Here is a 12526-nt window from a genome sequence, read left to right as displayed (position 1 = left end):
ATCCTTAGGTTGAGCAAACATGTCCGAAATTTAAGTCATTCTCTTAGGGTGATGGAAAGTTATGTGGTCATTCCACGACCTTCGTGGAAACTCCTGACGGTATTGACCCCTTTGGAGATGCTCTAACAACCAAACTTGTAGCAGCAAATTGCAACCCTCAAAGAATCTGAACCCCTTCTGACAGTGTTCCAAGGCCCGGTACATATCTGCAATGATCATAGGGACAATGGTATATGTCTACCCCTCGATCCCTTCCATCAAAGTTTTGGCCACCATGGCCAGTCTGGTATGGATTCTATCCCCTTGGATCGGGAATACCAACATGACCAAGAAGCACACATATGAACACGAAGACCCTACGATAAACCCAGTCCAAGGAGGTGATTGAGAACTCATCATCAAAAATACAGTAAGAGCTACTGTGACTGTATCTTTCATAGAGGAAGTCAAAAGGTATGTAAGAGTTCTTCGGACACTCCAAATCATTATTTTTCTTCAGCCCCATCATTTTAAGAAATCCTCTAGTGGTGCAATTTTTAGGTGCCAACAGACCAGGGCTATCCTAAGGCAACCCAGCAAATCCCCCTATTTCTTCTAGAATATGAGTCATTTATATGTCCCCAAAGTGGAACACGACCCTTTCCTTGTCCCAACCCATGGTGGCAGCCTCGATAAACATTTTGTTTGGTTGAAGGTCCAACAGTGAAGGCAAATTTCCTAAGACTCATTTCACATGATTTTGGTCACTTGATGGAATATCCCTCCACCAATATAGCAAAAGTGGAGGTATGCTACCGGCCATACCAAATCTGGGGATTCGTGCCTTATTTTCTGCAAAACAAAAGATGGTTAGGCCCTTTTCCCCTCCAGGTTCGTTTATTTATACAATAATGATTAGCATATTGGCACTTATTTCTCCAAAATTAATGCACACAATCGTGGTTGCATCCATTGGGATTATGGAAAACCCGATGGACTTTTGGACGAGGATTGTCTTAAAGGGTTATTATGCGGATGACATATTAACCCGGCTGGGTTTTACCATGATGCATGCATAATTAATAAGAGTAAAGTTGCTATAGAGGTCTAGACTGGGACACTCAAGCAGAAAACTTGAGGGGGAAAGGCACGAAACCGTCGAACGCACCGCTGATCGACTAGTTTTACCGCAAATATGCCTTTCCGAATTTAAAAGGGTGATATATAGGAAGAGCACAAACACTCATCAACCGTTGCTATGGGATTGATTATACACGAGTGGAATATGATACTGAGCATGATTTATGCAACAATAAATAGCATGTTGTCAAGTATTTGCGCGTTAAAAAAATAAATAAATGCAGTATTTAAATAATTGAAAGACAGTTGCGGAAAAAAGAAAACAAAGAGACAAGTCAGATTTAGGAAATAAATGAAATCATAAATGCTTGAAAATAAGTAGTTAAATCCAAATAAAGGGGAGGGTGCACGGGATAAGGCATGTTTAAGACTAATTCACAAAATAAGTTTGTTATGGTAAGAGCCTAAAATATCCCCAGCAGAGTTGTCATGCTATCGCGCCCCCTTTTTCCTTCGTGGAGTACGAGTTTCGACATTCATTGGGAACAACTCATTTCCTTTTAGGAATTGGATATTTGAAGAGTCGTTACCTAACGGATTAAGGTGCGTTAGGGCACCTAGAGCAATTAACTCATGTAACCAGTTTGCATCACCAAAGATTAGGGTAAGGGCTCGAAATAACCTTGAGGGGAAGGTGTTAGGCAACCCTCGCGGTCCACAATGGTGGGTCCCTACCGAACTTAGTTATGTGAATTAGTCATTAATATGTAAACAGTCTAAGCACCCATTTGCAAATAAGGGAAGTTTATACAGTCTAAGTACACATATATAATCAAGGAAGTTTAGATGGTCCAAGCATACATATATAAATCAAGAAAGGGAAGTCCTAAGTTGGTTAGCCTATAGGATCAATCTGTGCAATACCCGGTAATCCTCCTCAACTAGAGGGGCTACACGTGACATTAGCGCATGGGTCATCATATCCTTTTACTACCCATTACCCTCCCCTTAGTGGTTATATAAGCGAGTTTGATTAACGAACTCTAAGTGTGCTCTACCTGTCCTTTTCTTGTGGTCCTAGAGGCGTTTAGGACCTCTATACTTAGGCAGTTCTACATACTCCTAAGGTATTTAAAAGGTAAAAAATATAAGCGACAACAAAGAACACGTAGGACTGTCAAATAGGGAAGCAATTAGGGGCTCATGTTTGCCTCCACACATAAACAGATACATAGCACGTCTCAAACAACTAATTTTAAAGAAATTCAGAAGGTCCTAGAACATGATATCTAGATGAGCATCACAAACACAGAATATGCAGCATTTGTTTAAGAGCGAAGTGGCAGAACTCTAATTAGCTTGCTTATTGATTTTATAGCCTGTTAAACCTGGACAATTTCACACATAAACAGAACCCAATTTCACGGTTATAAGACCATTAATTATCTAAGGCTTGCCTAGACGTGAGTCTGTATGCAATCATAATTCTGGGAATTGGCTAAGACAACTTGAAGTCATTCAATCCTATAGGCATACTGAATTAGGTGATTAATGTTACAGAACTGATTTCATGCAGGTTTACACTAGAACATGATATCTTTGTGTTGGACTATTCTTAAACCTTTTTTATAAACAGTTATTCATTTAAGCAACTTAGATATGATTTAGAGCCAATGCAAACAGAGTCCTAAATCAGGATTTCTAATGGACAGAGAGATGATCATTTTTTATTAAGCACGATTACAGCAGTAGTTTAATGACATGATTTCCAGGTGATAATAACTTATGCAGAGTCAGAGAAAGAAGTGATGAACTTATAACATGTTTCTAATATGCAAAATATAAATTTAAGTATCCTAGGGCAGGTTTTCTAATGCAAATAATATAGACTTATAACATGTTTTGATGCAAGTAACATAACATATTGGCCAAAAGCATAATATAGTTTCTAATGCAAGTAAAATAGCATATAGACCTAAAGCATGATTTCTATCACAATATCAACCCAAAGCAGGAAATTCATATATATAAACCTAAGAGCATAATTTCAACTATGTATCAACCTAAAACATGATATCTACCTAGTTTCCCACAAACATCATATAGGAACCCTCCCCTTTTACTAATCACCCGAACATTTCCTTATAAAGAGTATTATTACAGACCAGGATCAAATGAATTACATAAGTAAATGAAACTATACTATAGGGAGCCTAAATCAGGCCCAAAGTAAACCTGGGAATGACAGGCCATCAATAGAGTCTCAGAAGCCAAAGATCTCACAACCAGTAGTGTATGTCTTGGTGTGTCAGAGTTCCCTAAGGACCTCAAGGATCCCGGGCAGTGCTCACACCAAGACCTTTCATAAAAGAAGGATTGGTGATGTGTAGTGTGGAACGACCAGCCCTGGTATGCCAGAGTTCATAGAGATCTCAAGGATCCTTAAGTAGTACACACACCAGAGGGGCAGAACTTAATAGTCGAAGAGTAGGGTGAGAGTGTTTGACATAGTGTTGAAAGACTTAGCAAAACAATTTAGAAGTGAAAAGATTCAAAAATAGTTTTAAAGATACTGGGAATGACTAGTTTTGAGAAGAATGCTAGGAGTAGGAGCAGCAGTTTTGAAATCATTCTTTGAGAAAAACATACTCAGCAAACAACCCAATTAATCATAGGATACCCAAATTTACTTGACAAACAGACTTACAAACAGGGGGTGAAAGGATTGGGAACATATAGGGTTGAAACTACATGAACAGGGAAACATTTGACACAACAAATGTACATAACACCTAGGAGTCTACTTTACAAATCAGCCATGGTAACAGACAATTAAAACATAGGGAAAGAATATAGTAGGATCATGTTGAAGACAAGAGTTTGTTGAACAAAAGTTGGCATACAATTAGGGCCAATAGAATGCACTAGAAGACTAAGTAACTACATGGTCATACCAGTTAAGGGGGGAGGGTAAGGGAACTATGTGAACATGCTAGACAAGTATCAAAGAGCTAAGTAAAGTATGATATGCTGATTACACATAAGGCAGAATTTAGACATGCTTAATACCAGCAAACAGAGAAACAAATTGAATAACTAGTACAAGAATAAGCATAGGTGTATAGACATGGAACGCATAGAGTTGAGTTTCAAAATATGACTAGAGACATACCAGTTAAAGAAGAAAATGCAAAATGTGAAAACAGGTGCAATTCCACTATCTAGCCTTGGCTTTCAGCCATCTAGACCCACAGTTGGCACAAGGAGCAAAGAAAGAAGAGAGAATTTGAATGTATGTGTGTGTATTTTGAACAGTGTGTTCGTATGTTGAAGGAGCAGAATGAGAGTGCTTATATAGTAGTTCAATAGTAGAGCCAATAAGATAAAAAGAATCAGAAATCAGCAATTAAGGGCCATCAGAATCCAATCACATAAGGGGTTCAGAATAAACTCCTTAATTAGGGGTAATTGATCAAACGGTAATAATAGGGGTCTAATTAAGGAAAGAGTCACAATCATACCATGTAAAGGAATCAGTAAGAATCCACAAAACGCTGCGGATATCTTATTAAGGCGAGGCAGGTAAATATCGCAAATAAGGTAAAGAAAATAATCAAATAATCAATCAATTTTTACAAGGGACAGAAAATCAAGGAATTATTCCTATAAATGACTCAGATTGAGTTTCAAATAAGGCAAGGAGTGGGTTTAACAGTCAGTTAGAGTTAGAGCCCATAAATCAAGTAATCAATCACACGAATAAGGCAATCATAGGTAATTAAAGACCAATCAAAGGTCAGTTAACCCATAAATAGACAAGAGATGTAAATTAAGAGTCTCAAGATTAAGGGAAACAAATAGAAATCAGTAAATTACTTCAGTAAACAAATGAAACCCAAGATAATTAGGCTAATCAATTTAATTATTCCAACAATAACGGACAAGAGGTTGAAATTAAACAATGAATAGTCAGTCAATTGAACCAGAAACATAATCATGCGAGAAAGATTAAACAAAACATGAGGATCTCAGAAAACCTTTTGCAAAAACAGAAGAAGTAGGAAGACCCTAATTTGAAAACACTTAAGGTTGATTGACAATATAGAAATCAAAGGACCCTTAAAGAAAACATCCATGTAAACTTGAAACACTTCAAATAGGTAGGGATTCAGACAACAAATAACAAAGAAACCAAAAATCCTAGAATAACATAGTGTTGAAAATCGATTAACAGTAAGGAAGTAAGAGAACCTTAAAGAAAATCAGTGATGAACTCAGAATTGCTCCAGATCTACAAAGATCTGAACCGATTCAAGTCCAAACATTAGATTTTTGAAGAAAAAAAGAAAAGGTAAAGGAAAATGGTCTTGAACCAAAGATTTGAACCGTAAAACATCGATAGAAAAAGAACTCACAGACCATCGACGGACTCTAAGAGGGTCTTGAACAAGATCTGGACTAGATCTCTTCGAGATCTTTCCATGAAATCACAAAAACGAGCAACCAGAAGACGTAAGAGACAAGTAGAAATCTCAAACAACCATGGGAATCCATGGATCGAGTGGGAATCGGAAGGATTGGGGCTGGTTTAGGTGGTGGCGGCTAGGGTTAGGGTTGGGGTCTCAGAGAGACGGAGAGGAGAGGAGTTTTAGGGTGGTTGTTTGTATCAAATGAATTAGGTTAGGGGGTCGTTGGGTTAAAAATAGTAAGGAGTGATAATGGCCGTTGATCTCTGTGATCAACGACCATGATTTAGAGGGTTTGGGGCCGAGTTTAATTTGATTTGAGCCTGGTCTTAATGGGTTAGGAACTTGGGGATTGAAATTGGGCTGTTCTATTAGGCTAGATCCGAAAATAAGAGGGCTATTTATTAAATACTCAAGTAATTGAATAAAAATTATTTTATAAAATAACTAACAATGAGAAAAAATAATTTTCATGCATAGAAGTGCTTTAAAATAATTATTCAATATTTTAAAAACATAATGGACCAATTTTTGGTAAAATAATGCAGTGATGTATGCATGAGCTATAATTGCAAAATTATTGTAATTGTAACCAAAAGGTGTAAATCTGGCCATTTGCGAAATAATCTAAACTTAATATGGCTATAAATAGCAAACTTAAATCAATGAAATGTTATAGAGCCATTTGTGATACAATTTTATTATTATTTATATAAATAAAATACTAGAAATGTTAAAAATATAGAAAATTATGCAAAAATATCAATTGATGCTAATGGATAGCTTTGAAGGTATATTTGCACTTTGAAAATATTACAGGAAAAAATTGGGTATCAACAGGAACCACTTTCTGCAAGGCATAAAATACATAATAAGTGCAATACACTAACATTTAAGCTCAAACACAAATAAAATGCAGTAATTGGAGTACAAATTATGGCTAAAACATGGGTTTCTAGCCTACCATGAGAAATAGAAACCCAATCTAACACAGTAATAATATAACTCACATATTAATATCTGCTCCCAGAAATCCGGAGTCACGAATATACGAGAAACTAGAGATCTACAAATTCGAATGAAATGAACAGTAAAAGTGGTAAAAAGGATGAGACTTCAAGGTCTGCGGACAACAGTAAATCTACCTCGAGTATCCATATGCAATGATCCAAGTTGAAACACCTCACGCACCGAAGGGATCAATACCAGTATCTACACAAGAAGTGTAGAAGTGTTGTATGAATATAACCGACCCAATGTACTCCGTAATTGTCGAGCCTAATCTCGACGAGGTAGTGACGAGGCTATGATAGGACACATACGTAAATAAACCTGTAGAAGTATATATATAAAGCAACAATAATAACAGAGAATGGTAACGTACAAACTGGGAAGGAACATGCAAAGGGGGCAAATATAACAGCTGCGATAGGTATGAAGTCACAAAATAACCAAGTAAATCATCAACCAATAAACTGAGATGAACCAATGATATGAAAATGGTACGGCATCACCCTCCGTGCTTTTACTCTCATAATCACCATGAAACAATAAATAAATGAGATGAATGGCATGACACCACCCTTCCTGCTTTTACTATCTTTCTCACCGTGTAATAATAAATAAATTACATAAATGGCACGGCATCATCCTTGATGCTTTTACTCTCTTCCTCACCATATAATAACAATAATATGAATGCAATTGCATGGTATCACTCTTCGTGTTTTTCTCTCTTCCTCACCATAAAAATGATGATAATATGAATTCAAGTAATAAATAATACGGAGAATGTATTTAACGTCAAACATGAAGCCAAGATACCAAACTTCAACTTCCAAAAATATTCACTAATTATAAAAAAGGACAATAATTACGAAATGAGTAATCAAATAAATAATAAACTAACCTAAACATGGATATCATAATTAACAAAGCAATAAAATACAAGGAAATAAGTTCCACACGCATGCTTTAATCCAATAACAACGTATAAGTACTCGTCACCTCACATGTACGTTATTCCCACACATAAAACACGTAACAAATAGACTAACAAGTCCTAATCCCTCAGTCAAGGTTAACCACAACACTTACCTTACTCTACAATCAAATCAAAGCTCAATTAGGACATTTCCTCTAAAATTCACTTCCAAACCAATCAAATCTAACCAAATATAGTTCAAACAATCAAAATAAGCTTTAGAAACTACCCACGAGTGAAAAAGATTCAATCTTTAATGATTTTGGAAAAACTCAACAAAAGTCAACCCCGCGCCTGCTTGGTCAAAACCCGAGATTTGGACCAAAACTCAATTACCCATTCACTTCCGAGCCCGATTATGTAATTAGTCTCGAAATCCTGCCTCAATTTGAGATCTAAATCTCGATTTCTCAAAATTTCCAATTTCTACTTAAATCCCTAATTCCTAATATGAAAAAACATAGATTCAAGGTTAGAAATCAATAGGTGTTGATGGAAATGGAAGAAAATGAGTTAAAATCTACTAACCTGTGAAGCTGGGATGAAATTTCTCTTCAAAATCGCCTCTAGGCGGAGCTCGAACTTGAAAATGGTAAAAAATGGGATAAATCCCTACTTTGGGACCTTTTAATTACTGGGCGTCAGGCCCTCTTCGCGTTCGCAAAGAGTATGACGCAATCGTGAAGAGCAGCGGCCTACGCGTTCGCGAGAGGTTGCATGCGTTCGCGATGGCCTGTCCCTTCTTGCCTTCGGGTTCGCGAGCCTGGGCTCGTGTTCGTGTAGTTCAACCCCTGCCTCCCCTAGTTCCTCACCTAACCCATCGCATTCACGAGTGAAGGGTCGCGTTCGTAAAGGGCAATCCCTCTGATGCTTTGCGTTCACGTAGAAGAAAAACCACCTCAGCCCAAGTTACCCTTCGTGAACGCGAGAGTAGCTTCATGATTGCGAAGAACAAACACCAGACATTAGCAATAGTTAAAAACCAACAACCTTCTAAGTCCACAATGTGATCTGTAGCCTATCCGAAACTCACCCTAGCCCTTCAAGCTCCAAGCCAGACATGCACACAAGTATAATAACATCATACGAATTCGCTCGCGCGATCAAAACACCAAAATAACACCTAGAACTACGAATCGGACATCAAAATGCATGAAATTTTCAAGGAAACTTAAGAACTTTCAAATTTACAATCGGACATTCGAATCACGTCTAATCAACTCCGTTTTGCACCAAAATTTGCAGACAAGTCGTAAATAGTAAAATGAACCTATTCTGAGTTTCGAAACTGAAATCCGAACCTGGTAGCAACAAAGTCAACATAAGATCAAACTTAGGAATTCTTTAAACCTTCAAATTATTATTTTTCAACAAATTACGTTAAACCAAGTTAGGGACTTCTGAATTCAATGTCGGGCATATGCCCAAGATCCAATCACGATACGGACCCTTCGAGGCCGTCAAATACTGATCCGGATTCGTTTACATAAAATATTGACCATAGTCAACTCAAATTATTTTTAAGGCTAAAATTCACTCTTTCTTCAAATTTTTACATAAAATTTTTTCGAAAAAAGAAACGAAATGCGCACGCAAATCGAAAAATGCTAAACGGAGCTAATTAAGGTCTCGGAACACGAAAATAAAAGCTAAAACTCAAAATGACCTATAGGGTCCTCACAATTTAGTAAGCCAGTCTATAAACCTTTGCTTTGGTAGCATTATCCTTGTCCCTAATAGATTAGCCTCTTGCTGTCTCACCATATCCCCTACTAGGGCATTATAGCTCGTAGTAACATAGTAGGCACCATTTGGAGTACGCAAATACCTCTCATCCTGATACCATCGAGTCATTATCAACATAAGGGAATTTCGTTTTTTCAATACCAGCTAAAGTCAATTGGTGGATGGTGATTCCAGATACACACATCATGTTTCACATAAAGCCCATCTCACCCACATGATGTCCTATTTGCTTGCCAATTGCCACAATAACAATATTACTAGCAAAGGCGAATGCATGATTTAAACGGTATAGATTTAGCTTTTAAGATTTTTAACATTGAATACATTATATTTTTAAAGTTATGAGTTCAAATCTACTATTTGTTACAATATTAATAGATTTATACACATAAATTTATGTTCTGCACCGAAAGTTATGGGTTCAGTTGAACCCATTACCTATAGGCTATATGGTACATGCGCCAGTGTCACTCATGCTATATTCTATTTTCTGAAGCTATTAATGTTCAGCCCCGGCACTTTTTAGGAACACATACTTTAGAGCAAACAACAAGTGCTACCTTACGTACTTATGAGAGCTGCCGCACAAACAATTCATACACTTACTATCAAAGTATGAATCAAAGTATGTGCTGTAGTTGAATCAAAGAATTCATGCTATACACTTACAAACAATTCATGCACAAACAATTCATACACTTACTATCAAAGATGGTGGCAATTAGCAGAGTTCTATGTGCTGTAGTTGAATCAAAGTATCTTTTTAAAAAATGAATAGTCAATATCCTGAATGAGACCAAGAAATTGTTAAACGTAACCATTGCAAATATGATAACCAGAATTAGGGATACATTTAAAATTTTAAAATAGGTAATCGAGCAATCAATAACATCTTAATCTGGAATGGGGTTGGGTAATTACATGAATCGTCCATATACATTTTTCTCTATTCGGTCTATTTTTTAATCAAATATTAAGTAGTATTAAAACAAATTATGAATTATGTTAAACTGGAGGTTCTCTAAATTTTATCCTTATTCCCACATTGACATAGATTTGTGTGCTTTTGATCCTCCACTAACCAAATTCACAAAGTTGTCATTTTTTAAATTAACATAAGGAGATGATAACAATTAATACTCTCTCGGCCTTATATTATCAGTCATGATTCTCTTGTACACCCTCTTAAGAAAAATTAATTAGGATATAATTTTAATTACTTTATCCTTATTCATGTCTTAATATTTAATCTTTTCTTATTGGTATTTGAACAAAATTAAGTATTTATAGTCTTCAAGGATAATTATTACTAAGGGTAAAAAAAAAGATAATTAATTTTATCCCGAACTTCTAAAATAATAAATAATTTGAAACAACTATTTTAGTAACCATGACTATTAATATGAGATGGAGTGAGTAACATGTTTGGCCAAACTTCTAAAATCAGTTTATTTTGAGAGATATTTTTTTTAAAAGTGCTTTAAAAAAAGTATTTTTGGTGAGAAGCAGACTGTGTTTGGCAATTTAGTTTGAAAATTACTTTTAAATAGCAATTAGTGTTTGGTCAAGCTTTAAAAAGTGTTTTTGGAGAGAAGCTACTTTTTGCTTCTCGGAAAATGCTTCTGCTTCTCCTCAAAAGTACTTTTTTCCTTACAAAAGCTTGGTCAAACACCTTAATTTTAGAAGAAAAAAATTCACTTTTGACCAAAAAAAAAGGAAAAATGCATAAGTAACCCCAACCTATACTCGGATTCCCAAACTTTATCTTTGTGGGAATCCTATTACCCCCCTAAATTTTTTTTAAATGGAATAAATATCATCCTAAAACTAGACAACCAAACTCTTGGCAAGTGGTGAATTACACACGCCCCCACATGTATTTTTAGTAAATTTTCTTATTCTTTCTTCTTTTTCTTATCATTTTTTCTTATTTCTTATTATTCTCATTTTTTTTTTGGTTATTTCATTCTCTTTCTTTTTGTTTTGGTCACCGATGGCATAAAATGGTGGTCGTCGGAATTTCACGAACACCATTTTTTCCGGCGACAGATTTTTATCCCGTTTTGTTTTATATATATATATAAATTTTTCTTGAAAGTATAATTTATGTGTGGAAGGAAGAATAAAAGAAATAAAAATGCATATAAGCTGAGAAGATTTTTTTCAGTTAAAATTTCAATGCATCAAATTTTTTCTGTGTGGGAAAATTTTTTGATGATGAATTTTTTCCCCCAAATATGAATGTATTGTGCTTTGCTTATGAATAGATCTTTTTGAGAGTTTAATTTATGTATGAAAAGGGTAAAAAGAGGAAAAAGAAAAACAAAATAAATGGAAGAAAAACGATTAGACAAAGTCACCAGTGAATGAATATCCGCCGGAATTGGAGAAGAAACAAAAAAAAAAGGTAAAAGAAAAAAGAAAAAGGAAAAGGAAAAGGAAAAAAAGTAAGAAAAAATGGTAAAAAAATGAAAAAAATAATCTGAAAATCGTTTCTTCTTGCTTCTCACTAGAGTGAAATACACACACTCTGCCACGTCAGCGTTAAGGGTGCAAATAATTCTACTTTAAAATACTTTAAGGGGTAATAGAATTCTCGCAAAGATAAAGTGTGTAGTTGGAAATCTGGGTATAGGTCAAGGGGTACTTATGCATTTTCCCGGGAAAAAAAACACTTTTGTATCAAAAGAAGCTTGGCCAAACAGACTATAACTTAATTATCAATGATGATAAGAATTTGAAATTATTAATGGCGAATGGAATAAAGTAAAACCAGATCAATACATGATTAACATTGAATTTGCAAATAAGTATTGCATTTAATATTTAAACATACCATGAACCTCAGGATTTTATAAATTTATACGAGTTTCACCACGATTATTTGCATATTTGAACTATACATGAAATATTAAAATATAAGTCTATGTTTAATAGTGTAAAAATAAATCTAAACTAAGTGAATTTCATATTAAACACAAATTCAAAATCATTCCTTTTTTCAACTTCTAACTTCATCTTCAATTTCAATTTGGCAAAATACCTTAAAACCTCTCTAAATTTGACACAGATTATTAGTTATAGCCTTAAACTATTCGTGGTCTTAATTACCCCCTTGAACTTGGCATATTGAGAGTCATTACCCCCCTGGACGCTGATATGACAAAGAGTGTGGGTGCACTCGTCTGTCACGTGGACTTTTCCTGTATATATGATATTTTTTTGAAAATAAAATATATTTTTACCTTTTTAAGTATGTTACTTCTTTAGA

The sequence above is a fragment of the Nicotiana tabacum genome, chromosome 3, assembly GCF_000715075.1.
Source record: "Nicotiana tabacum cultivar K326 chromosome 3, ASM71507v2, whole genome shotgun sequence".
In the NCBI taxonomy this organism is placed as follows: Eukaryota; Viridiplantae; Streptophyta; class Magnoliopsida; order Solanales; family Solanaceae; genus Nicotiana; species Nicotiana tabacum.
This window is presented reverse-complemented; position numbering follows the sequence as displayed.